The 24891-nt window shown below is 36.3% G+C and overlaps 1 protein-coding gene across 2 annotated transcripts in view; it reads right to left on the bottom strand.

Moving 5' to 3' along the window:
• TP63 (tumor protein p63) overlaps positions 1 to 24891 on the bottom strand; it is a 267957-nt gene that overhangs the window by 150981 nt on the left and 92085 nt on the right. The gene's annotated exons all lie outside the window — the stretch shown is intronic.

Raw genomic sequence — 24891 nt, 5'->3', positions numbered from 1 at the left:
CTTAAAGTCTGAAACACCAATTAGCTTTTGCCTTAAAAATATATTTACATAAATACATGACAACATTCATGTAGAATCTGGCCTTGCTTATCATGATTTAGTGAGCACTAAGATATGCTCATTGCTGTCGAGTATTCTACATAATTCAGTTAGATTTATATCTAAACGTCACTCCTCTCCCCACACTTGGGAAGCCAAATTCCCTGTCCTGCGTGAAAGTTATAACTGGACAAGATATCTGTACAGTAAGTTAATATTTAGATTTATTCTAAAATTTAGATGAAAATTAGAAGCCAGAATAGGTTAGTATATAACCTTTAAAAATAAAGTGTGCAAATGCATTCATGACCTTGGATTTGCCTCCTCTTTTTGCATCCATAAAATGCATGCACATAAGGGATAGTATGATCATGGGGTGATATTTACTTTTTAGCCCCTAAGTTACTGGTAAGAATGTTTCTTTTTCTGCAAAAATTTTTCAGTAATATCATTTGATCTCAAGTGTCCAAGAATACGACAACACTAATGCTACAAATTTATATCAGACAAAATGTTCATTTCTTCACTGAAATATTGGAAAGATGATCTCTTACTACCTGTAATTAACCAAATAAGCTGTAGCTACGAGGCAAAAAAAAAAAAAAAAAGAGGGAAAGAAAGTAAAAAAGAAATGACTTGAAAAATGCAATTTCATTATTTGTACCATGAATTTAAATTATACACCCACTGCCAGCTTCTGGGTCAACAGCAGAAAGCAGTTAGCTGTTTCCTTAAAGCTGTGCTTAGTTAAGTGGTTCAAAAACTTGGATGACCCTGAGAATCATCCAGGGTGCTTTTTAAAAACAGATTTCTTGACCTGGCCCCATATCTACTGAATAAGAGTCTCCAGGTACACAACCCGTACATCTGTATTTTCGACAGCCCAGTAGGAAGTTCTGAATGAGTCAGGTTTGGAAATTAATCTGGAGTAAATGCCATTAGCACAACTGCCCAGAAAGTCATTATTGAATTCTTTTTTACATGAATAGAGTAGTGTAGCCACTTGAACCCCTAAATCTAAGGTCCACAGTTTCAGATGTTGATGATATTCTATCAAATGTAAACAAATTTCATCTTTCGCAGAGTCAAAAGATTCCCAGCAGAATGTGATGGATTAAAAAGATCAAATTCCTTCTATCTACCACCTTAGCCTTCAGCACATGCCAGTCAGACTATGATCTCTATCTACATAACTACCAAAATCTAAAATGCGTGTATCTTACATGTAAGATATGATACATCTGCTGAGGCTACTTGTGTGTTCTGGGTACATGAGGGGAAGGAGTACTGGACTGGGGGTTACAGGAGTAACTAGGAGGTACAGGAACTATTACCAATTCTGTGCCCTTGGGGCAGGTTACTTAACCACTCTGGATTCAGGTTCCTCGTTTGTGAAATGAGAGGCAGAACTAAATGATTCCTAAAGACCATTATAAAGATAAGAGTCTCTGTCCATAATTCATGGAAGTGATTTAGAGGATTATTTACATTTCTCTTATTTTGCTGGGATATTTGTATCAGTGTGCTCATCTTTGAACTGTACAATGTGCTCATCTTTGAACTGTACAATGAAGCAGTTGAGTTGCACAGATACTAAGATGCTTAAATGACATAAAGAAAAAGGTACAATGTACTAGGGGGAAAATCCATGCTTTTTGCTCTAGGATATCCTCATATTAAATTCACTAATACCTACTAATCCATTTAAATTTGAATTTAGCACAAACATTTTCATAAAAGAGTGAATCAAAGTACATCTGATAACTTTTGATTTCAGAATTAGTGTGAATACCTGGTGTAAACATCATGCATTTACTTAAGCAAAAGGTTACAGAGAAGCAACCATTCTCTGTATTCGCCATGCAACAATGCTTATCTTGGATCTCAAAGGTTTATTAATATGCATTAATTTTCCTAATAACCTAATGATGTAGGTATTATTATCCCCATTTTACAGGTAAATAAACTCAAAGATCGTAAGTAGGTTTCCCAAGTCCTCAGGAGTCAGAACAACTTTATTTAACTTTACTCACAGCTCATAGTTTTTCATTCCCAGTCATTTCCCTCAAATTCCTCAAAGCTTCATGGCCTCAGAATCAGGCGTCAGCACTATCCCTTGAATGAAAATGCCACTGCTGTAAATCTAGTGCATTGGAAGGAGAAGTCATTCAAGATGTAAGATTAACATGTATGTTTTCCTGAAATAATACTGTTAAAATTTTGTTGAATATCCTTAACAGATACTCATGTAAGAGCTCTTTGTATATTAAAGATATTAACCCTTATCATAAGTGCTGCAAATATTTTTCCACTGTGTGTATTCCTGTGTGTGTGTTTCTGGTGTTTCAACTCGTATATGGATTTATGGTTTGCTTTTTGGTGTAGAAGAGTTTTATTTTTTCTATAACTGAATTTATCATATCATTTTTCTCTTATAATTTATTACTTTTCAAAAATAGTTTGAAAGGCCTTTGCCAGCCCAACGTTATAAAATCCTTCAGCCGTATTATCATTTCATATTATTATCGGTTTTTGAATTGTTTCATATGCAAATCTTTTCACTCTCTAGAATTTGTATTGGTATGAGAAATAAATGAAGATACACTTCCACTCAAAATATATAACTTATCTTCATCATTTTATTGAATAATTTTCTCTCTAATTTGACATGCAATCTTTATAATATACCAAATATCAATGTCTCCATTTTATATCTCTATGTGAGAAAGTTAAGCAAGTATATAAATCTTCAGCACACAGAAAATACTTGTCTGAAGTTCTTAAACCACACTATGTAAGTTTGGGTAGGGAAAAACAGGGTACCTACAAAATTCTAGGAAGTAAAAAGTGGAAGCAATTTTGTCTTTCAGATCTATGCCTGCCCCCTGTGGCTTGGGGTAAGTATAGAGAACAAGGAAATGTTTAGGTTTCATGAAGCCATAAAAATGGAGATAAGTGTTTTAGTGGGTTCGCCTCATGAAGACTCTAGTTCTATTGAATTGAGAGAACAGAGAAGTTAGAAGAGGCTTAGTTAGTCATTTATTAAAGTAAACAAAGACTGGTGACTTGTTTTTATATTAGCAGTTGAGATTCCAAGAAAGAATATGTGCCTGGTTCTAAATTTATCAACCCTCTATGCTTTCACCAAAAATTTACCTGAATAAGATAGGAAAATGAATATCTAGCAATATCTCTACATTCTCCCCTCCCTCTAGAGGCCCCTCACTATCACTTCATCTTTCCTAAAGAACAACTACGATCATGTTACTCCACAGGATGAGTCCATGCCATTGGGACAAAACCAATTATTTTTGTAGGCACTCAAGATCCTTCTTCACAGGCTGGTCCCAAGCTACCCTCTCAGCCTCATCATCCCTATTTTCCACTCTGCTTGCTACATGCTGGCCCCAGCTGACCATTTCTGCCCCTCTGCTCAATCTGGTCCCTCAGTTTGAAATGTCTTCATTCTCTTTACCTGATAAAGTGAAACATTTTCAAATTTTTCCAATGAATCTGAGTTCTCCAATTCCCTAGTTGAAGTTCAGTCTTCTCTTATTTTATATGAATGTGTATAAAATAATAATAAAATGCTACCTTACAATGAAAAAATGTGTATAATTGTCTGTCTCCCCTATGAGGCTATGAATTTTGAGGTCAGAGTACACTTCTGGTCATCATATCACATTTCATGTCTAAAAGCCTGATGAATATAAGTCCAGTTGAACAATTTAACTCTGTAAGAAAAAACCAGAAAGTTGAAAATGGATTCTTTACCCAAAGTATTTATTATGACATGGATGTCTTTCCTATAGGAATCAATAAACAGCATCTAATTACAATAGAAGAGAGAGAAAAATGATGCTTTCAACCCAAGGATAGTATGTCAAATCTTCAATAATTATTTGTTAAGAAGGCAAATTGTCAGCATGATAAACCAGCAACAGGCAAAAAATATTGGGGTTTTATAGAGCTTGTGTGAAAGCTAAGAAATGTTGGGACTTTCCAAGCTGCCCCAGAACAAAATCAATCAGATCATTTTAATACCACCCACCATAAAGTCAAAGGATGACCAGCAAGACACAGCGAGTAACTTTCACAGCTCTAATCTTTCTCAAGTTAAGTGATTTCCTTCCTTTCCTGCTCCAGACAGGTAAGAAGAATTCGCATTTGTAGACGCTATTGAAGGCCACTAAATTAATTCACCAAATCAATTTTCTCTTAAGTCTAAAGCTAAATTCCAAAGCAAGATAAAAAATCACATCCATTTTAGGGTCCCTAGTGAGGCTCTGAAAGATGAGTAAGCCTCATATGTACAGAACGGGAGATAAGTTCTGTCCTAAATCTTATAGATGTACTCAAGCTATATATATAGTTGTTGTTGTTGCTTGGTTGTTTGTTTTTTCTGTAAACCTTCAAGTAGAAGGTAACATAGCAGAGAGGGTTTAGTTTCTCTCTTTGTATATTTTGTGGATCAGATACTCTTCAGAGCACTTTATATATATCAAACTCATTTAATTCTCATAGAAGTCTGTGATGTATGTACTGTTATTATTCCTGTCTTACAGATGAAAATGAAAATACTGATACGCAAATAAATACTAAATGGTGAAATCGAGATTTGAAGGGATCCAAAACAGTCCAAGTAAATAGGTGTCCATATGCAAAGAGATAAGATCATCTCTCATACTGTCTTTAATTTGCACTTAAAAGTTTTAGATTATAAAAATAATGTGATATTTAGAGCCCAAAACTGAAAAATAAAAATAAAAAATAGATGCTATCTATAAGCATAACACTCATAGAGAACTACTGCTAAAAGTTTCCTTGGTCTTTTCTCTATGTTTATATATATATTCTGTAAGCAAAATTGGATTATATTCAACATATTATTATTATTTTTTTTTTAGTTATTATGGTATTATGAGCATTTTCCCATGTTAAGTATTCCTACATCTAAAAGTACTGGGTCAAAGTTTCCGAACGTAAGTCACTTGATAGGTACAGAATCAAGTTATTTTCCAAAGGGCTGAATCAAATTGCATTTGTATGAGGTTAAGAACCACAGTATTAGAATGATCTTTTCCAACTGTACAAATGAAAACAAATATTTTCTTATTTTAATATGAATCCCCTTGATTGTGAGCAAAGTTAAATGTATTTCAATACGTTTCTTAGCCCTTTGCATTCCTTCTTTAGATGATCTAGTAATGTCTTTTGCTTTCCCCTCCAATCCCTACCTCACTGGTATCTTTATTAATAAAGATATTAACTCTGACATATTTGTCATATATTTTCCAAGTTTCTTTGCTGTTTAGTATTAAATATATTGAAATAGAAATTCTGATTACTTTATTACATAAAAATGACTTCTTAGCCATTTATCCCAGAACCTAGAGGTAACCACTGTTAAAATTTTGGTATTTTCTCTTCCAAAGATATATATTCCATATAATTCTGTGTGCTTTACAAACTGAACATATGATAGAACATATTAAAGATATATTTTGTTAAAAGTGCGTATATGTGTCTGTATAAATGTATGCATATATTTATTTTAAAAATTAACCTGTTAATATGATTGCATACTCAGGTCATTACTCAGGTATTTTAATTAAACCCTATGTTTTTAAATTGCTATATAGGGCTATTGAATTAATTTAGCCATTTCCCACTCATTGGACATTCGATTTGTTTCTATTTTTCTTTAACACTATAATCTTAAAGCAAAACTGTACTACGCGGGCTTCTCTGGTGGCGCAGTGGTTGAGAGTCCGTCTACCGATGCAGGGGACGCGGGTTCGTGCCCCGGTCCGCGAAGATCCCACATGCCGCGGAGCGGCTAGGCCCATGAGCCATGGCCGCTGAGCCTGTGCTCCGCAACGGGAGAGGCCACAACAGTGAGAGGCCCGTGTACCGCAAAAAAAAAAAAAAAAAAAAAAAAAAAACTGGACTAAGCTATTAATTAAAATACATTATTAAAAGCTGCATTATTTGATTATGAGATATTTAAATATTTTAAAGGCCAATAGATACTACTAAATTGATTTCCGGATATTATACCAGTTTCTCTTTAAACCGTCAATATAAAACAGAGCTCACCCTGCCACAACATCATTAGCAACTATAATTATTTTCTATATTTTTAATATTTTAGAGTAAAAATGAACAAAATTAACTTTCTCCTACTGCTATTATACATTATTTATTAAAATGAACATACTGATCTCCATCCCCATTAGCTGGTCACCTTTGGAAAATGCAGATCTTTAAATTACACCGACGTGTATTTGAATATTGGTATGTTTACTTATCTTCTTTGAACCTTCATCTATAAAATCAAAATATCACCCTATAACATTTAACTTCCTAACCAACCTATAGGAGTGATTAGTTTATAATAGGTTCTAAATGGATTTCAGAACCCTTTTATCCTTTTATTTATTCATATCTGTAGTCTGGACATGCTACTAAATACCTCCAAAAATTCTTTTTTTTTTTTTTTTTTTTCCTGGCTGCGTTGGGTCTTCCTTGCTATACGCGGGCTTTCTCTAGTTGCGGTGAGCGGGGGCTACCCTTTGTTGCGGTGCGCGGGCTTCTCATTGCGGTGGCTTCTCTTGTTGCGGAGCACGAGCTCTAGGCACATGAGCTTCAGTAGTTGTGGCTCGCAGGCTCTAGAGCGCAGGCTCAGTAGTTGTGGCCCACGGGCTTAGTTGCTCCACAGCATGTGGGATCTTCCCGGGCCAGGGCTCGAACCCGTGTCCCCTGCATTGGCGGGCAGATTCTAACCACTGCACCACCAGGGAAGCCCCAAAATTCTTATTTTTTAAACACTAGATTTTCTAGTATTTCAATAGATACTCTGATTAAAACTATATTTCATTCCTTTCCTTTCTGCTTACTGCCATACCCTCCAAATAGCTGCTGCTGCAGTTAAGTGGTCATAGACAATTCAGTCAATTGCCAACTTGGAGGAGCGGAAAGAGCACTGGAATCAACAGCAGAAACCTGGGGTCCAGGTCTCAACTCTCATTTAGAGTTAGTCCTTTTCATTAAGTGGATGGATAATCAACAAATATTCACTCAAGCTAAATGCATAACACATCACCTTTCCTTGTTTCCATACTGGGATATATTTCAATATGATAATAGGTTTTAAATAATTTACCCTACCTAATAACTATAGAGAAATCAACCCATCTTGTCTTTAAGGATCATGCATGAAAGGATATTGTTCCAAGAGTCATAGACTTTGGGTTAAGTTCTGGCTCTGCCAGTAAATTGATTATATTACCAGAAACAGGACATTTCCCCACCTATCTTGCAGTTTTCTAATCTGTTAATTGGATTTAGGTTTGTTACATATTTCTCATCCTATATTACTGTGATTCTAGTCTCCTTGGTGTTCACGTTTTTCTGTTTAACCATCTTCTAAATTTTACTATTGATGAAGACAGACAACTTCTCTATCAACTTTATATCTCACATCTTTTCCTTGCAGTATTTCCTTTTTAAAGAGCTGGTGAAAGCAGTTGATTTTATAGACCAGTTGATTTCTATCAAGCTTTCAATCTTTCTATCAAGCTGGAGATTTTAGGCTTCACTTTTAGTTCCTCATTTTTTCTCTCCTCAGCAGGAATATAGGTTGGGCAGGGGATGCCTCATTCTTCCTGGAGGCTGTATTTTGAGGCAACTCAGCTTTCTTTCTTACATAAGTCCTCTCCACCCTTTCCAGGAAAAAAAAAAAAATCCATAGGCAAAATAAAAAGGAGGTGCATTTACTCTGGAGTCCTGGACGAACTCCAGGGAAATATTACATTTTGTCTCTTTTAATTCAGACTCTCAGAGAAAGTGAGTTCTAATGTCTTTCTTTTATTTCTGCACTCATCTTCAGTTATAGGAAATGTCTCTCACTGTTAAACACAGTATAGCACCAGGCAACAGAATGGAGAAGTCACTGGTTTGTAACTTTGGGAAAACTTCAATGATCTCATCTGTGAATCTCCCCAGTGTGCACGCTACCTTTGTATCAGGGACCATGGGGGTTGAACTGAGCCATTCTTGGAGCCCTGTTTTCACTCATCCTGTCTGCTGCACTATTCACACTTGCACTACATCTAGATCCTAAGTATGAAAAAGTGGTGTACGTGAACATGGTGTGTGTGTATAAAATATATGTAAATATATATATATTTTTTAAGTTCCACTTTATGCACCCTGTGACTTGCTATCTGACCTTGAAGTAGTTATCTAGCCTCTGTGTTTCTTAGCCCCCTACAGGTACAGCAAAGGGTTGGCCAATTCCTATGGGATTTCTAAAGTCCTATCTCAGCCTGACAGTCTCAGATTTTCCATACACTTTTTTTTTAATTGAATAAAAAATTCTTTAGATTCTATAGTGCTTCACAATTTTCAAAAGTTTCACACACATGACTCCATATAATCCCATAATAACCCTTTTTCTCCCCCTACCCCTATATTGCCCCTTTCCCCTTCTGTCTCCCCACTGGTAACCACTAATTTGTATTTCTATATCTATGAGTCTGCTTCTTTTGTGTTTTATTCACTACTTTGTTGTATTTTTAAAATTCTACATACAAGTGATATCATACATTATTTGTCTTTCTCTGACTTATTTCACTTAGCATAATGCCCTCCAAGTCCATCCATGTTGCTGCAAATGGCAAAATTTTATTATTATTTATGGCTGAGTAATATTCCACTGTATGTGTGTGTGTGTGTGTGTGTGTGTGTGTGTGTGTGTGTGTATATATATATGTGTGTGTGTGTAATATATCTCACATCTTTATCCATTCTTCTGTCAATGCAATCCCTATCAAAATATCAATGGCACTTTTCACAGAACTAGAACAAATAATTTTAAAATTTGTATGGAAACACAAAAGACCCCAAATAGCCAAAGAAGAAGATCATGCGCCCTGTCTTCAGACTATACTACAAAGCTATAGTAATCAAAACAGTATGGTACTGGCACAAAAACACATGCATAGCTCAATGCAACAATATAGAGAGCCCAGAAATAAACCCACACACTTATGGTCTCCATCAGGGATACTAACTATACTCTTACCATGCAACTGTTGTGATAATGTCTGTTTGGGCAGAAAAATGCTACATAAAATAAGGAAAGTTACACTTTAAAAAGAAGTCAAAATGATCAGGAAAACAAGAAAGACTGAAGCCCTAGCTGGACCCAGTATAAATAATGTCCCTAACTACCTTCAGCAGAGGGGTAAAAGTAATTTAGGAATGACAAACTGTGGTGTTTTCTCAGAACTGGGAAAGCAGCATGCACTGGCTGCTCTTTCAGACAGAGATGTCACCAGGCTGCTGTAATCTTCACTCTGTGACAGCAGGCCATGAGAGTAAAAGTACCACTCACTCTAAGTGTGGGGTACAATAAGCCTTGGTCCAAAAAAATAATAAAAACATAAAAAAAAGTGGCTTCTTGGGGTTGTTTTTGTCCCAGAGACTCTGAACACAGAAGAAAGTAAAGCATACATGGAATTAGAAGTCTCATAGGTAAGGTTTGGAGGTAAACCCTGGGGATTGCTTATCAAAAAGGAAAACCAAATCTAACATCAAGAGTACATACATGACAATGTGGCGGTATGGATCCCATGATCAATTCTAGCTTTAAAGTAGTCTATGTTTCTGTCTAGGAGTGCCTCTATTTAAAAAGTCCTATTAATGGACAAAGAAGGGTGCAGAAGTTTAGGGGATTTATAGTAAGAGCCTTAGGATGTATATCATACATTGCAGTTTAAGAGCAAATAGATCTTATATTTCCCAATGCTGCAGCTTTGTACACCCTGGCTCCTCCATCCTCTCAGACAGGCAAACTCAAATGCATTTTTCAACTCGCATATAACGTGTTTCCTCTATTTTACTCAACATTTGAGTGTCTGTTATGTACCCAGCATGGTGCTAGCACCTCTGGATCATTCCCTGTCTTCTCTAAGCAGCCAGTTACTTTGGCCTCTTAATTTTTACCCAATTCTATGGATACCTATATTATTATAGATCTCATCTCATTGCTTTTTAATTCTGTTTTCATGAGTCCCACACTAAAATATGAGGACAAAGGTGATGCCAGATTTAGTTCTGCACTTCTGCAGCTTGGGAAGTGTACAGAATAGGCACTCAAATTCTGTTTACTATTTACTATTTACTATTTACTATTCTGGTTTGATCCATCAGACACATCTGCAAAGCAGGCCTGGAATTATTACTCCCACTTCTCAGATAAGGAAATCAGGTTACAGAGGGGTTAAATGTTATATTCAAATTCACATATAAACTATGCTTAAGGTTGCATGTGCTCCTGTGCCGTACACGTTGCCTCTCACAGAAGAGATTACCCTGTCACACACAGGCCTTAACAATGCGGATGAATTCAGCCTCAGAGTAAATCAATCTGTTTGCATGCTAGGCAGGAAAAATGAGCGGTCCTGTTGCCACAAATGACTCCCAAAGATATTCTTTCCCCTTTAGCAGCTTTTTCCCCTTCATTTTGATCTCCTGAGCTTCCTACTATTACAGACACAATGAACTGACTTAATTTCAGCTTCCCAAGCTTGATTCACCGCTTGATTAAAAAGGGGTGCAACTAAGTAGGTGTGCCTCTGTGACCTGAGTGGTTAAGCCAGATCTTCTGGCCTGAGGAGGCCACTGGTTTGATTTTGTAAGAAAACATTATCTGCATTGATCATTAACTGGACAATTCTGCAACAGCTGTCTCAAAGAGATTAAAGAAAAAAAAAAAAGACTCGAGGAGAGCTGCATCTAAAAACTCTAGGTAATTTCCAACAAAGACTGACACTGACTTCAGGATTCAACTATACGTTGCTTAAAATTAAAGAGAAACTCAGCATAATAGCTTCCTAATAATAAAAAAATCATTTCTTCAAATGGAACCCAGTGCAGTTCAAATCACAGAAAGAAACGTGCAAAGTCAGATGTCATTATACATAATCTGAAAACACACACACACACACACACACACACACACACACACACACACACACACGCTATGGAGTAGATGGAGCAGCTGCCCCAACAAAATGAAAATAAAACTGAGGCATTACTTGTAACTCAGTTGCTCAGTGAATGACATGCATATATACTACTCCCATCTTAATCAACTACTTATGCTCCTCTTTTAAAATTATTCCTTTTTATGCACTAGATTTTGTAATTCAGATAGATTCTCTGCGAGGTAAGGAGTTTAAGTAACATTGTCAAAGGGCTAAGTCAATGACAGTATAAGTGGTGTGTCCTGAATCTGTGAGTAGGATTATGACCGAACCAGGATACCGATACTTCAGTCTGAGCATCTCTTTAAAAGATAACATTCATCTTCTTCTCTCCCAACTCATTCCTCAAATGGTTCATATTCTTACAATTTTTATTCAGCAACCATAATACATTTTAGTCATGGTCAATAGCTAGAAGACTATTTAGGTAAACTAAAACTCATGCATGATCCTCAAATGGCAGATCACCTCCCCTTTTATCTCCACTGTTACTCTAGAGAGGAATAGGTCAAACATTCATGTTGGTACACCTCACTGAGAAAATGGTCAGATTTGAGTATTACTTCCTCTCCCTTTCTAAATAGGCAATCTAGATAGAAAAACAAAAGTCAAGGCTAACATAGACAGTAGTTGCTTAAAAATTTGTTGAGTTGTTATTATCTTAAGGTGAAATAATAGATCCATTGGGGGTACACTAATGCTAGAAGGGATATTTGAGACCATAATTTAGAGACCATATTATTTCTTTCACACATACACACATATACTTTTCATGTCTAATATTAACCGAATCCTTTATTGTGCATGGTCTTGCAATAAGACTCAAAAAAGAATAAGATTATCTGTCCTCAGACTTCCTGATCCAGTGGAAGAGACATATGTAAAAAAATTAATATGTTTACAAATGTATGTAAACTAGTAACTAAAATAAATACTAAGTGATAAGTTACAAGCAGCAGTTCTATGGAAACACAGGAGGACTCATTAATTCCCCATTTGAAGATAAGGAGTTGAGTCTTTAAGGTTGAGAAGGATTTGGGAGGAAGAGAAAGGAGACATTTCTGAATGAAAACAAAAGCATGGGCCAAAAGACAAAAACATGAAATTATGTATTCAGAAGAATAAGATGGAGTTAGGTGAGCTTGGCGGGATATGGGAGATGGGAGGTAGTATAGGAGAGATACGTTCGAATACGATTGTGGTGGACTCCAGTTATCTTTATCTTTCTCATACTTAAGGGAACTAAGCCTTTATGATTTATAAGTTGATTTATGAGTTTATGCCCCTGAAATTACAGTTCAATCAATTTGGCTTTTAAATTAAATTAAAAAAAAAAGGAACAGTTACAGAGGTGTATACATTTGTCAAGATTCATTCACATACTTGGATGCCTTTTTGTACATAAATTATGTTCAATAAATTTGGCTTTTACATTTAAAAAGCAAAAACAAAGAAGCAAAAATCTTCCCTGAAGATAAAGGTTTGGGCTAGATCATCTCTTATTTCCTGTGACTCTCTCTCTCTAATTCCTTGGATTAAAAATGGAAAATCTCCACATGAATTGAAAGGATATCAAAGAGACTCTAGAGTTTAAGGGACAGTCTTCTGCCACTGCTATCACCAAAGATCAACATCAACTATTCTTCCCTCTCTCATCCCCTCCAGAGAAGTGTGCCTGCCAAGTTCACCCAACTGTCACAACAGCATTTGCCCTCTGACCTTCAGCAAACAATGCACAGAATGCCATTTTAAACTACTAGATGCTGTACCCTTACTTCTTTAAAGACTGACCTGCAAGGCTAATTAGAGAGTTCAGTGCTCTGCCTATCTGGGGCTAACACTTACATTTAGAACTGTAAAGCAAAACCAGTCCTCCAACAGATCCACAGGCTTGGAGGACTCTAACCCAGCTGGGGCTGGCCTAGGAAGGATATTCGAGTTTGTTCTCAAGATGGTTTAGGGATTCGAACACAAGGACCCATTTCTTCATATGGGTCTCAGTAGTTAGCAAGCAATTAAGAATTTGCTTGTAATTCCTTTTCCCATTATTTCCTAGGACTATAGGTAGACACACTGTCTCTTCTCTTGCCCCATCAAGAAGAGCAGGCAAAGGACAAAGGGTCCCGTCACTTTCTCTGGAGAGAAATGTGGTATTCTAAAGATAAGGGATGAAAGACAATGCCTGACTTTTAGTGTTGGCAACAGGAGCAGTGATTCTAAGCACTGGTAAAAATAGAACTAAAAAATATTACATCATTAAGAAACTTTAGAAATCATATAGCCCCAAGTTTTCATTTTAGAGACAGACGATATAAAACCCAAAGATGGAAAATAAGCTTCCCAAGCTTTGCAACTACTTTGTGAATATGAAGTGGCACTCCTCATTCTTAGTATTGCATCATTTGAAAGAATTACATTACCCATTGCGTTTAACTAAGAGAAATATGTGTTTACATATGTTGCCATGGCTTGCATTCTAAGCGTACCAGAATTGCATCTCATGGACCCCATTCAGCTGCCTCAAGTTCTGCTTTGAAATCTGTTAACTTTTGGTCACTATGATGGGTTTTCTAATAAACATATGAAGGTATTAGTAAATGTTAATCTCCATTAATCTCTGTTTCTCTCTGGTGAAAAGTTTTTCAGTTTTAAGTTTGAGCCTCCTAAAAGGTAAAAGAAATATGAATTAAGTGAAAAAGGCAAGTTAGATATCTGTAAAAACTGATGACATGATGCTTCAGATACTCCAAGAAGTATAATGGGTACTCATGTATATTGAAAAGTTACCTCACAAAAGCTTGGAAGAAAAGAGCACGCTCAAGCAAATAGAAAGACAAAACTAAGAGGAAACAAGGAGAGGAAAAAGTGACATCAGGGAGTTGTGTAGAAGGTAGTTTTCACTTTACACTGAAAGGACAAAACCTGGCATCTAGCAAGAGGAGCAGCGTCCCCTGGGTTTGGGCTGAAAAATAAAAAAGGAAGTAAGACTGACTTGAGGGAGAAGAGAGTTTGGGGTTATGAAAAGCTTATCTACCTATTAAGCTAAAGCAAGTGAATTCAGCTCATGGCAAATGACTTATTTATACATAGGTTTGAACTCTATTTCCTTTCTGTATAAAGACTTGCACCCAAAAGGCCAATTGAGGACATGGGTCTTGAGGATATATTTGATGACAGTATTTACTAATATTTGTACAGCCCTTCATATTAACAGACTGATGTGCTATGTCGTTGTTCCTTGGTATCTGCAGGGGATTGATTCCAGGAACCCAAGGGATACCAAAACTCCAGATGCTCAAGTCCCTTATACATAATGGCATAGCATTTGCATATAAGCTATGCACTTCGTCCCATATACATTAAGTCATCTCTAGGTTACTTATAACAGCTAATACAATGTAACCACTGTGTACATAGCTGCTGCTGTGGCAAATTCAAGTTTTGCTTTTTGGAACTTTCTGGAATTTTTTTTTCCTGAATATTTTTGATCCCTGGCTGGAAGAGCAGCAGCTCTAAGTCAAAAGGCCTGCCTTAAAGTCCTGGTCCTGATACTTGCTAAGTCTGTAGGCTTGGCAGAGACCTGAAACTCCATTTTCACATTTATTAATGGGGATACCACCACATACATCACCTCAGTTACAAGGTAACAGTGAGAACTGTCAAATGAGACAATGTGTTTTACAAACTTTAAAGTGGGAGGGAAAAGGAAAAGAGATGAGAATAACCAACAGTAGATTGAGATTGCCAAATAAGTGATACATGCAATCATCTGTGGGGTCTCCTCATCACACTCTTTCCCCCAAACACCCAGATGAATACAACTGCTTTCACATTTTCTCTTTCATTGTCTCAACCCATGAGCTCACAAAAGAATTTGGCCACAATGAAAGATGTCTGTAGAGGCACTAATGAATATATAGTTATTTTTTATCTTCTGCCAAGTATGAATTTTTTTTTTTTCTGCGGTACGTGGGCCTCTCACTGCTGTGGCCTCTCCCGTTGCGGAGCACAGGCTCTGGACGCACAGGTTCAGCGGCCATAGCTCACGGGCCCAGCCGCTCCGCGGCACGTGGGATCCTCCCGGACCGGGGCACGAACCCGCGTCCTCTGCATCGGCAGGCGGACTCTCAATCACTGTGCCACCAGGGAAGCCCTGAAATTTGTTTTAAAGGAAATGCTGTTTGTTAAAAGAAAACAAATTTGTCTTTAGACAAAACATGAAACATCTAGCCACGAATTAAGTGGTTGATTTTGTTTGTTTGTTTTGTTGTTTGTTTTCCATATCAAGTGATATTTTTCTGATCTTCAGGGGACACAGACTGGATGAATCTGTGTCCTCCTTTCCACCTAAAATTAGGCCAGTTACTTTCATACTGTAATTATGGAGCTGAAGTCCAGACTACTTTCGTGGTTAGATGTATGATAACTTTTGAGACATTCACTCACCCTGAGTTTTCTATAATTAAAGAAAAACAACAACAATCTCCTTTTCACACAACATAGTCAACTAGCAAACAAAACAGAAAAAAGAAGAACAAAAAAAAATAAGATGGAGAAGATGATTCAACAGTATTTTCAATGTCCCTTAGTATATATGCATGGTGGTTTAACATCTTGAAAATTATTCTAATCTCTACTTAATAAGGAACAAAGTTACCTAACTTACAAAAAACATGTGGCAGTCAGTATTTTTCTTCAGCTCTCCTAAGGACTGGCTTCTGAATTTTGAGTCATGGTCTGCTAAAAGGAAACAATTTTGGTTGGCAGCTCACCCTCTTTGTCTGAATTAACAAGATGTGTACAAAATTAATGAAGGCATACTCAAAGAGATCTGAGTCCATCCACCTTATTAAACACAGCTTCACTTCACAATGGTTTCTTGGAGACATAATGGCTTGAAGCTGTCTGAAAGATTTATGATATAAGGACTTAGACCTAAAATAAGATTCACAAGGGAAATTTCTCAGGAGTAAAACAAATGCAAGAATGAGACTCAAAGGGGGTGTAGTCTGACATGATCAGAAGGGATTAAAAAATACAGTAAATGTCTTAGTTGATACAGCAGAAGTTTCTTTTTTCAGATACAAATATTGTAGGGGAAAGTGCATACAGAACATTGCACCAAGATCAAGATAACATTTAGAGTGATTGCTTCATATCCTGGTGACTTAGCTTCCCAGAGAAAGAAAAAAAAAATTACCACTGGTCTTCCTTTGGAAATCTTTTCACTGATTTATTGATCGTGGAGGCGCCTGCTGAGTAAATGGAGAGACCCTATTCTCTCTTTACACTGAGGGGCCTTGATGTTTGAAGATACAGCTGCCTTCAGATGCTCAGATAAAAGACACTAAGTGCAAAGTAGTAGTATTATCTACTTATTACCCCCACTTATCTGCTTATTCCTTCCTTGAAGTCCTACTTCTGTCTGCAATATCAATCACTTCTCCGGCAGCTTGTCTCACTACAAAGGGAGGATTTGATCCCCCGCTTAGCCCTCCAGAAGCAGCAGACTCGTGCAAGACGAATTCATTACACCACCAAGGCTGCAGGACGGGATTATCTGGGGACTGGGGGTGGCATGCTCTTAGAGCACAGTTCCTGACAATGCGGCAGAAATTCAATCTACCTTTCCATCAAACATGACGGTCTAGGCACTAAACTTGACACTGAGTGAACACCAAACACATGAGAGGAAAAGTCTCAATACTGTCTCCAAGTAAATATGAGTTGCAGTTAGGCAAAACTGACAATGTGAGAGCAACTGTTTAACATTATCCAAAAAAAGTTTGATAGTCTCAAGTTGGTACATATTAATTGGTGAAATACAAAGTTAGGTTCAAGATATATTATATATAATTAAAACATTAAAGGCAAGCACCATAGTGTGGTGGGAACAATCAGAAAACATGGATTCTAGGCTGGCTCCTTCACCAACTGGCTGTGTAACCTAGGGCTTGTCACTTCACTTTTCTGAGCTGCGGTTTTCTTATTGGTAAAAAAAAAAAAAAAAAAAGCATTAACTAATAGATGATCTCGAAAGCCAGTTCTAGCACTGACATTCTAAGTGAGTGATAGACAATCTGGTTTTCCATTAAATTCAAAATAGGTGTTCCTCTTGGGAAGAGATACATAAAAGTTTGGGCCAGGTACAAGAAGCAAATTAGCAGTGTCTGTATGAACTCCTAGATTCATTAGAAAGGTTTGTTTATTTAACTGTCTTCATTAACTGCTCTTAGTACATCAAAGGAGTGTTTCCAAACCCTTACTATTAGTCATGTAAACAAAAGCACAATTTATCACTTCACTATGCTCAACAAACAAGGTTTTCAATACACTATCAAATCTTACTGAGGAAAATATCCCAACTAAAACCATTAGGTTGGGCATACAAATACTAAACTGGGTCTTGTACAGAGAAAATTTTCAACATATTTTAAGTGAATCAATGAATTTGCTGAACGTTGATGAGAACTGACCTATTGATTGACATGAAAAGATGTTGCCCAGACGTTTTCTGAGTTAGTTGAATTACACACAAGATCTCACTCTCTGATAACCAGCAATCAACCAAGCAAACCCTTATTCATTCTTAAGTAGTACTGATACAATTGAGTATGCCCGAATATTTAACTCAGGAGGTCTAAGAGAGAGTTTGTAATATTATCGAAAAGAAGGCAATCATGAGTAATAAAGTGATGGTTTCTTCAGGACCAATTAGGTGGTCAGTGCTGAAAATATCTTTCATGGTTATATTATATATATTATAACATATAATATTATAAATGTCACCTGCAGGTAGACTATGAAACAACGTTAAAGAAAATGTGTCTTTGAGATCCTATTCTTTTTAACTTGGAGCTCCAGAACAAGAGCCATAGTTTCACTTGTTTAACAATATAAAATATTAGGGATGCCTTTTATTTAGTCATATATACTAACCTGTACATTAATGAAGTTAAATGGCTTTTAATAACACTTAATTATACCCAAATCCGAAGAGTTAATGTACTTAGAATGGCACTAGATACACATTTCATGCAGTTGTGAAGATCAAGAGTGATAATGGTGTGAAATAACTTTTTTAAATTGCATAAGGTTATTCAAACATAAGATATTTTATTTATTTGTTTGTTTTTGATGAATATGTATCATTTTCTAAATCCTTACTGCAATTAGTTTTGATTCATTCAAACTAAAACCTCCGGCATAGAACATAATTTATGCAGTGGAAGTGACTGATTAATTTCAAGAGAAAACTTGCAACATTAAATGTTTTGTCCTGCCTAATAATCTTTAGCGATGACTTGGATTAGCCTCTTCAAATTTGCATGAAGTCAGAGAAAAATGTTGTTCAAAGAAAAAAAGAACAGCCTTCTAGGCACAAAACTTTTTGACAATTGCCCAAATGCCCAAACTTCTGTTGCTTAAATCTATTGCAAACCATTGAATAGATGTCAAAGAAGCATTTTAAATGAATATGTACACGTTCCAGATGAACAAAAAAAGCCATAGAAAACATAGGGGGATGGCAAACTTCCAAAAAGGATAGACAAGAAATTGTTAGAGGGATTGTATCTAGTTTTCAAAAGTTACATCAAGACAATGAGAAAGCAGGACTGACCTGATTTTAAATTAACAGATTAAGGGTCACTTAGTATAGAGTCTTCATCAGGTTCTATGTGGCATACAGAAGACTCAGATCATATAACTAACTTCCTTAAGGCGCTCACAATTTAAAGAGGTGAGCCCGCTGCATCTCGAAACCATTCAAAAAACATCGGCCCAAAACTAAATGGTGCCAGGCTTTGTAATGTTTTTAAAGAAAAGAAAGTAATGGTTCCTGCTTTTATGGAACTTTGAGCCTGGTGAACAATCTGTTGTCATTTATGAATCAGTTTGTGACTCATTATTGGAATGTAATCAGTGGTGACAAATTTCCAGCCTTTAAAAAAATGAACCAAAAATGGATTCAGCACTGCCAAATTTAGTGTATAAAATGAGTGATCAAATTGGATAAGATGATTCTAATTCAGAAAAAAAGTTAGCATTAGAATAAGGACACATTTTCTTATGCTCCTGCTAAGCTTTCATTGAAGATGAGTGACAAAGGAGATGGTCCAGGAACAGAATTGCCCAAGGTGGCCACTTTGAAGTGGAGCATGTTTGAATGTCTAAATGGGTACAGTCTTTTTAAAAAAGTTTTATTTCTCTTTTGATGCATCTCAGAGAGGGTACATCAACTATCTACAGTATATATTTATTATAATCACATTTTTACTCAGAGACCATATTATTTTATCTATTGGATTAAAACTAAACAAATGATTATGCTTCAAATGAATACCAACTAAGTGGGAGAATACCAAGGAAGGATCAAACATAGCTCTTGCATCCACTGGGCACGTAATCTCTAATCCAAATAGATGGAAGAGCTGGTTTCTCAGACATGAATTGCAACAAAAATACACACATATATAACAACATCCATAACTTTGTTTTATGCCCAGTATTCTCAAAGGGACTGACTATAGATAACATTTAATGAAATAAAATTTTACTTTTCTTTTCACCCAGAATAAATTTCTATTCTGCTTTTTAACTTTATCATTACATAGAATCAAAATTTTAGAGAATGATATGGATAGATACATACCTACATATATAGATCTTTCAGGATTTTGGAGCAATTTGATGAACAGTTATCCAGAGATTGTAAAGGGAGTTTAAAATAATAATTTGCAACTACTTATTATCTTTGGGATTCAATATTTTTTTAAAAAAGAATTACACAATAATAACACCTATACCAAAATTAAAAAAAATGGATCTTGAGGCTGGTAATGCACTATAATTTCTATACAAAACTACTCCTTAAATTGTGCTTATTTAAAACAATCCTTTGTGTTCCATGACTGACCTAATAAAAAGTAAATATTTTAAAAAGCCAACATTTATTGAGCAATGCTGTTGCAATGATCTCTTTATATTTACTATCTCATTGTTTTCACAGTAGTCATATTAATCCCATATTACAAAAGAAAACAAAAAATAACAACAGCAAAAACCCTAAAGCTTAGAGAGGGTTAGTTATTCATATGCCCAGTATATTTGAACCCAGAGCCCAAAGTATTAGCCCTTGACATAAATCTCTAATAATAAAATATTACTTGATTTGTTGTATGTGATAGCATGAGAGTTCAGTTTTATGGGTTATTCTAAGAAACCCTTGATATCTAAATCTAGATATCAACTTATCTAGATTTGAATATCAGTTATCTAGATTATTTATAAGTGAGGAAACTGAAACTAGAGAGGGTTAGTGACATGTGTCAGATCACTCAGCTAAATAGTATAGAATTCATGACCAGAATTTAGGTTTCCAAACTTCTAAGGTAGCATCCTCTTCTCTGTACAGTACTCTTTTTTTTGTATAGACTGCACAGTCTACAGGGATATTTGAACCAAGAGTCTCTTTCTTCTTATAATTCAGTCATAAGATAATGGCTTGTTTCTATTGTCTATCAGATAATTTAGCACTCTACACTCTTCATGGTAAAAACTGAGACTCGTGGTTTTCCAACCATGAGCTACTCTTTAGATGAACTTCTTGATAGACGAATAGGATAGTTTCATTACATTGTTACAGGAGAGGAACTAGAAATCAAAACTACACTTCAAATTTGCCAAACCTCAAATGATTCTGAGAATTCCTTCAAAAATAAATGCAGCAAAGAAAATGCCTGTTTTATCCTTCACCCTTCAGACTTTCATCAGATACGGCAAGAAATTCAATTTCTAGGACACTATGAATAGCATCCTATTTTCACTACACAAATTGATAGATCGGCACACTTTTACTTTTTTTTTTTTTTCATGAATTCAAGTTACAAACCATCCCTATTTAGTTAGGAACTGTACACAATCAGAATAAGAAAATGTTATGTGACTCCTTCCCACTCAGGGTTTTTTGGTAGAACTAGATAGGCAGTTGGATGAGGAAAAAAAAAAAAGGAAAAGAAAATTCACTGACACCTTGGTTATTGCCTAAGATGCTATTATACAAAAAAGAAAAGTTTTGCAGTACGTACTCAGTAATTATTAAATTTCTCTCCTAGATTAAGACCTTTTTATATGCATATGAAGGCAAAATTTGTGTTCATCCATAGTTTATAAGTTTTGCTTCAAATTTTGTTTGTTAATTAAAAAATGCCAGCAAAGATAACATGAGTTAATATTTTCATAAAATCACCCTTAGGCTGCAGGATGAGGGATCACGAGGCATGCATGTGATAAAGAGGAAAGACTTCATCAAAAGAGCTTAATTCCTGTCACCCCAAAGAACAAATGCAACCAAGAAAAAAGTCTTCTCTTTAAAAAGAGTAAGGTGACTATCGTCCTAAATGCTTTTGCTTTTGCTATTTCAAGGAGGGGTAGGTAAGTGGATTTGTGCATTTTTTAAAACCAAAGGAGAGATTTTGTGTGCAACATTTACCACTTTTTTTTTAAATGTGATTTATGCTTTTAGAGAGGTTCATTTTCAGAAGAAATCTGAATGAGGAGACAGTCGGCAGAAAGACATTCCAATGAACTGGTTAGGCGGGTAGTTGTTTGGAAGGAACACTGCCTCCGGGACTTGTGAGGAAGACAGAGGTAACACATTAGAGGGAGTGAGAGAATAACAGAAGGAGTGAGTTACTTCTCCTTTCACCAGCTCCAGACAGTATTCACATTTATGACTAATCTTATGAGTGCAATCCCTCACCGCCCACCTCGCCTCCACAAAAAAACAATGATTAGGAAGTATTCATTTTCTCAGATATAAAAGTGTTGCTTTTGTGTTCTGTTTTTTACCAAATCCCCCCAACCTCCTTGCCCTTAGAGAACCAAAAGAAAAGAAAGATCGTAACAAAGTCTTTAGATTCCATGCAGCAGAGCTACTGTGTAGGACAGGTTTTGTTCCACGTTTCGAACAGAACACACTGGTTTACAGGTCCTTTCAGGAATGGTTCTGGAAAATGTGCTTGCTTGTGCTACGTACCCACATTAAGACACAAGAGGAGTCCTAGCAAAGCTGGATTCAGAAGCAAGGGATTGGTGATTTATCTATTACAGAGGATGAAAGGGTTGAGTAAGCAGTTAGTCTGGTTCCACGTTTTTACACATAAGAAAACTAAGACCCAAGAAGGGGAAGTTATTTGTCCATCAACAGAAAGCCAGTTAGGGACAGCAGTGCAAGGCAGCAGCCAAGGCTCCCGACTCTCAGGCCACTGTTTTGTCACTAAAACTCATGACTGCTATACGTCTGAGTGCCTTTCAACATACAAAGAATAGTAAATTTTTAAAGCCCCATATTTAAAACCCTAACTTTCCTTCCTATGCCGAAGGTCCTCCAGAGAGCTTAATTTTACATGTGATGTGTTAATTCTTAAACCTCAAGAAAAAGAGACAACATTTTGGAATACATTTGTTTCCCAGTATTGATTATTCACAAAACAGATTTTGTTTTTCTTCTTCTATATCCTCCCTAGTTTTTCTTCTATCTGATCAATTTCCCACAGCTGAGCTGTCTCTTTTTCTAACAGACCCTTACTGAAAGTCAAATAAAATATCTCTGGGCCACATCTATTTAATTCAATGGCAGAGATGGTGTGTGCTGATTCCCTTCATCTAGAGAAGCTGACATCACTAAATCCGTAAGGCTCCACTATAAAGTTGAGGTTATAGAAGAATCATCTTGATACTCTACCTAACCACTGAAGAGAGGGCTATTTTTAAAAGCCATATTTTATAGAAACATCTAGCTCTCATTTGAAAGAAAGCAGATAGTAATGTCCATCAGAACAAACCATACCCTATTCCAAGACAAATCATATGGGTTTTATTTCTAAATTAGTTTCTGATTCACCACCCTGTGCTATGGAGGTGGTAAAAATACTTGCTCTTTTTCTACCTCTTTAAGAGGGTGTGGTGGGAAATGGCTTGAATAATATCCATAAGAGCTCTCAGTTTCTTGGGAGGATGATAAGTAAACACAATGAAGTAACTGTTTTTTTAATCTATAGGTGAATTATATGTCTTTCCTAAACACAAAGAATAACTTGGATAGACAAAAGGGACCAAAAGTAAGCTCACATCACTGCAGACAATATACTTCTGATAGGCACCCCACTCAGCTAACCTATATCCACAAAGGAAGTGTGAGGGTCATACTGCACAAAATAAGAGTCTCTCTCTCTTTTTCTCTCTTTCTTTCTTTCTCTCTCTCTCTCTCTCTCTCTCTCTCACACACACACACACACACACACACACACACTTCTTACATTTTACCTTTTACCAGAGGAAAAGTCCGATAATCTTTCTAATTAGAAATAATTAATTCAGGTAAGGTTTTATCAGCCTTGTTTTATATCTCTAGTCCAACATTTTGTCAACATGGTTCTTGTTTTCTAATTAGTGGGATATGCACCTTTATCTCCCATTAGGCTGTAAAGTGAAGGGACTCACTATTCCTACTCCAAGAACTGGCCCTTGATATATTCTGAATAAATGATGGGGAAGAAAAACTAGACAGTGAACAAGTCCTTATCTGAAAAGAACAGTCATCCAGAGAGACTTAATCACAGTCCCAACACACTCACTTCTCTTGACAATGAGCACACGGCATGGCAGAGTCTGACATCACATGAGCGCGCGGGCGCCTCGACGCCTCCAACCACCCATCCTCTAGTCACCCACATTCTGTACCCTATAATCAGTTCAGCAAGGCCACCAGGTTAGAATGTACTACTGTTTCCCTTGAAGTGAACCCAACTCAACTCTTTGTCTATTCCCATACTCCTCTTGCTTGTTGGGTTTTAGCCAAACCAAACTGACCCTCCTCCCATGCTACAATTTACCAAATTCATGTCTACACTTAAGTCAAGGGGTCTCAAACTGAGAGTGGATACATATGTTCTGTGGGTCCAGGAAATTTTAAAAAATAATAATTTGCATTACTCCAAGTGAGGCAAGTATTCTCTCTAAGCATCACAATTTCCTGTTTTCTTCCACTGAATGTTTCACACGCTTAAGCCTTTAACCTAACTAACTTGAATGGTTCTCTTTGCCTAGAATAATTTCTTTCCCTGCTCTTTCACATGGCCAATATATTTCCTGAGCTTTGAAATAGAAATGATCAACAGAATTCCTCCTGAAGTTTATCTATACTCTCCTCTGGTACTTATTTTCTATCTTGATAAGATTTGTTTGTATGTGTCTCCTGTCCCATAATAAACTGGGAGGTTTGTGGGATAAGAATGTGCTCTTTGTTTATTTGTTAATTCCCCAGATTATCTCAAGTATAGCAAGCATCAAATGTTAACTAGATGGCAGAACTCATAAAGAGCATGATGTGAATATTGCCACTGAACTTATACAGCGCAGCAATCATTGCTGATGACTAAACTCTGGCCTGGTGTTCAATATCTTTTCTATTTATCCCTCAGTAGGTATGATCAGTTAGATCATTTATAATCTAGTTCATTAATTTCATATCTGTCTCCCCCACCAACTCTATATTATAGGTAGTGATATACTCAGCTCTTTTTTTTAGCTCTTTTATTAAACATGTACCCATAGCAGAATATCTTGAACTTAGTAAATAATCAGTAATTTCTTGTTGAATTGACAAGAATACAAACTTGACATTTTTGTCATTTCGCCAGGGAAAAGATTCTTATGAACGACCTTCACAATTAAAAAACAAACCAGGTGTGCGATCTTGTTTAACAACATCTTACTGATAAAGACATGTAGCCAA

This window comes from Lagenorhynchus albirostris, chromosome 5 (genome assembly GCF_949774975.1).
Source record: "Lagenorhynchus albirostris chromosome 5, mLagAlb1.1, whole genome shotgun sequence".
NCBI classification, from domain to species: domain Eukaryota; kingdom Metazoa; phylum Chordata; class Mammalia; order Artiodactyla; family Delphinidae; genus Lagenorhynchus; species Lagenorhynchus albirostris.
Note: the sequence above shows the minus strand (reverse complement) of the source record. Positions and strands in the feature narration are given on the sequence as shown.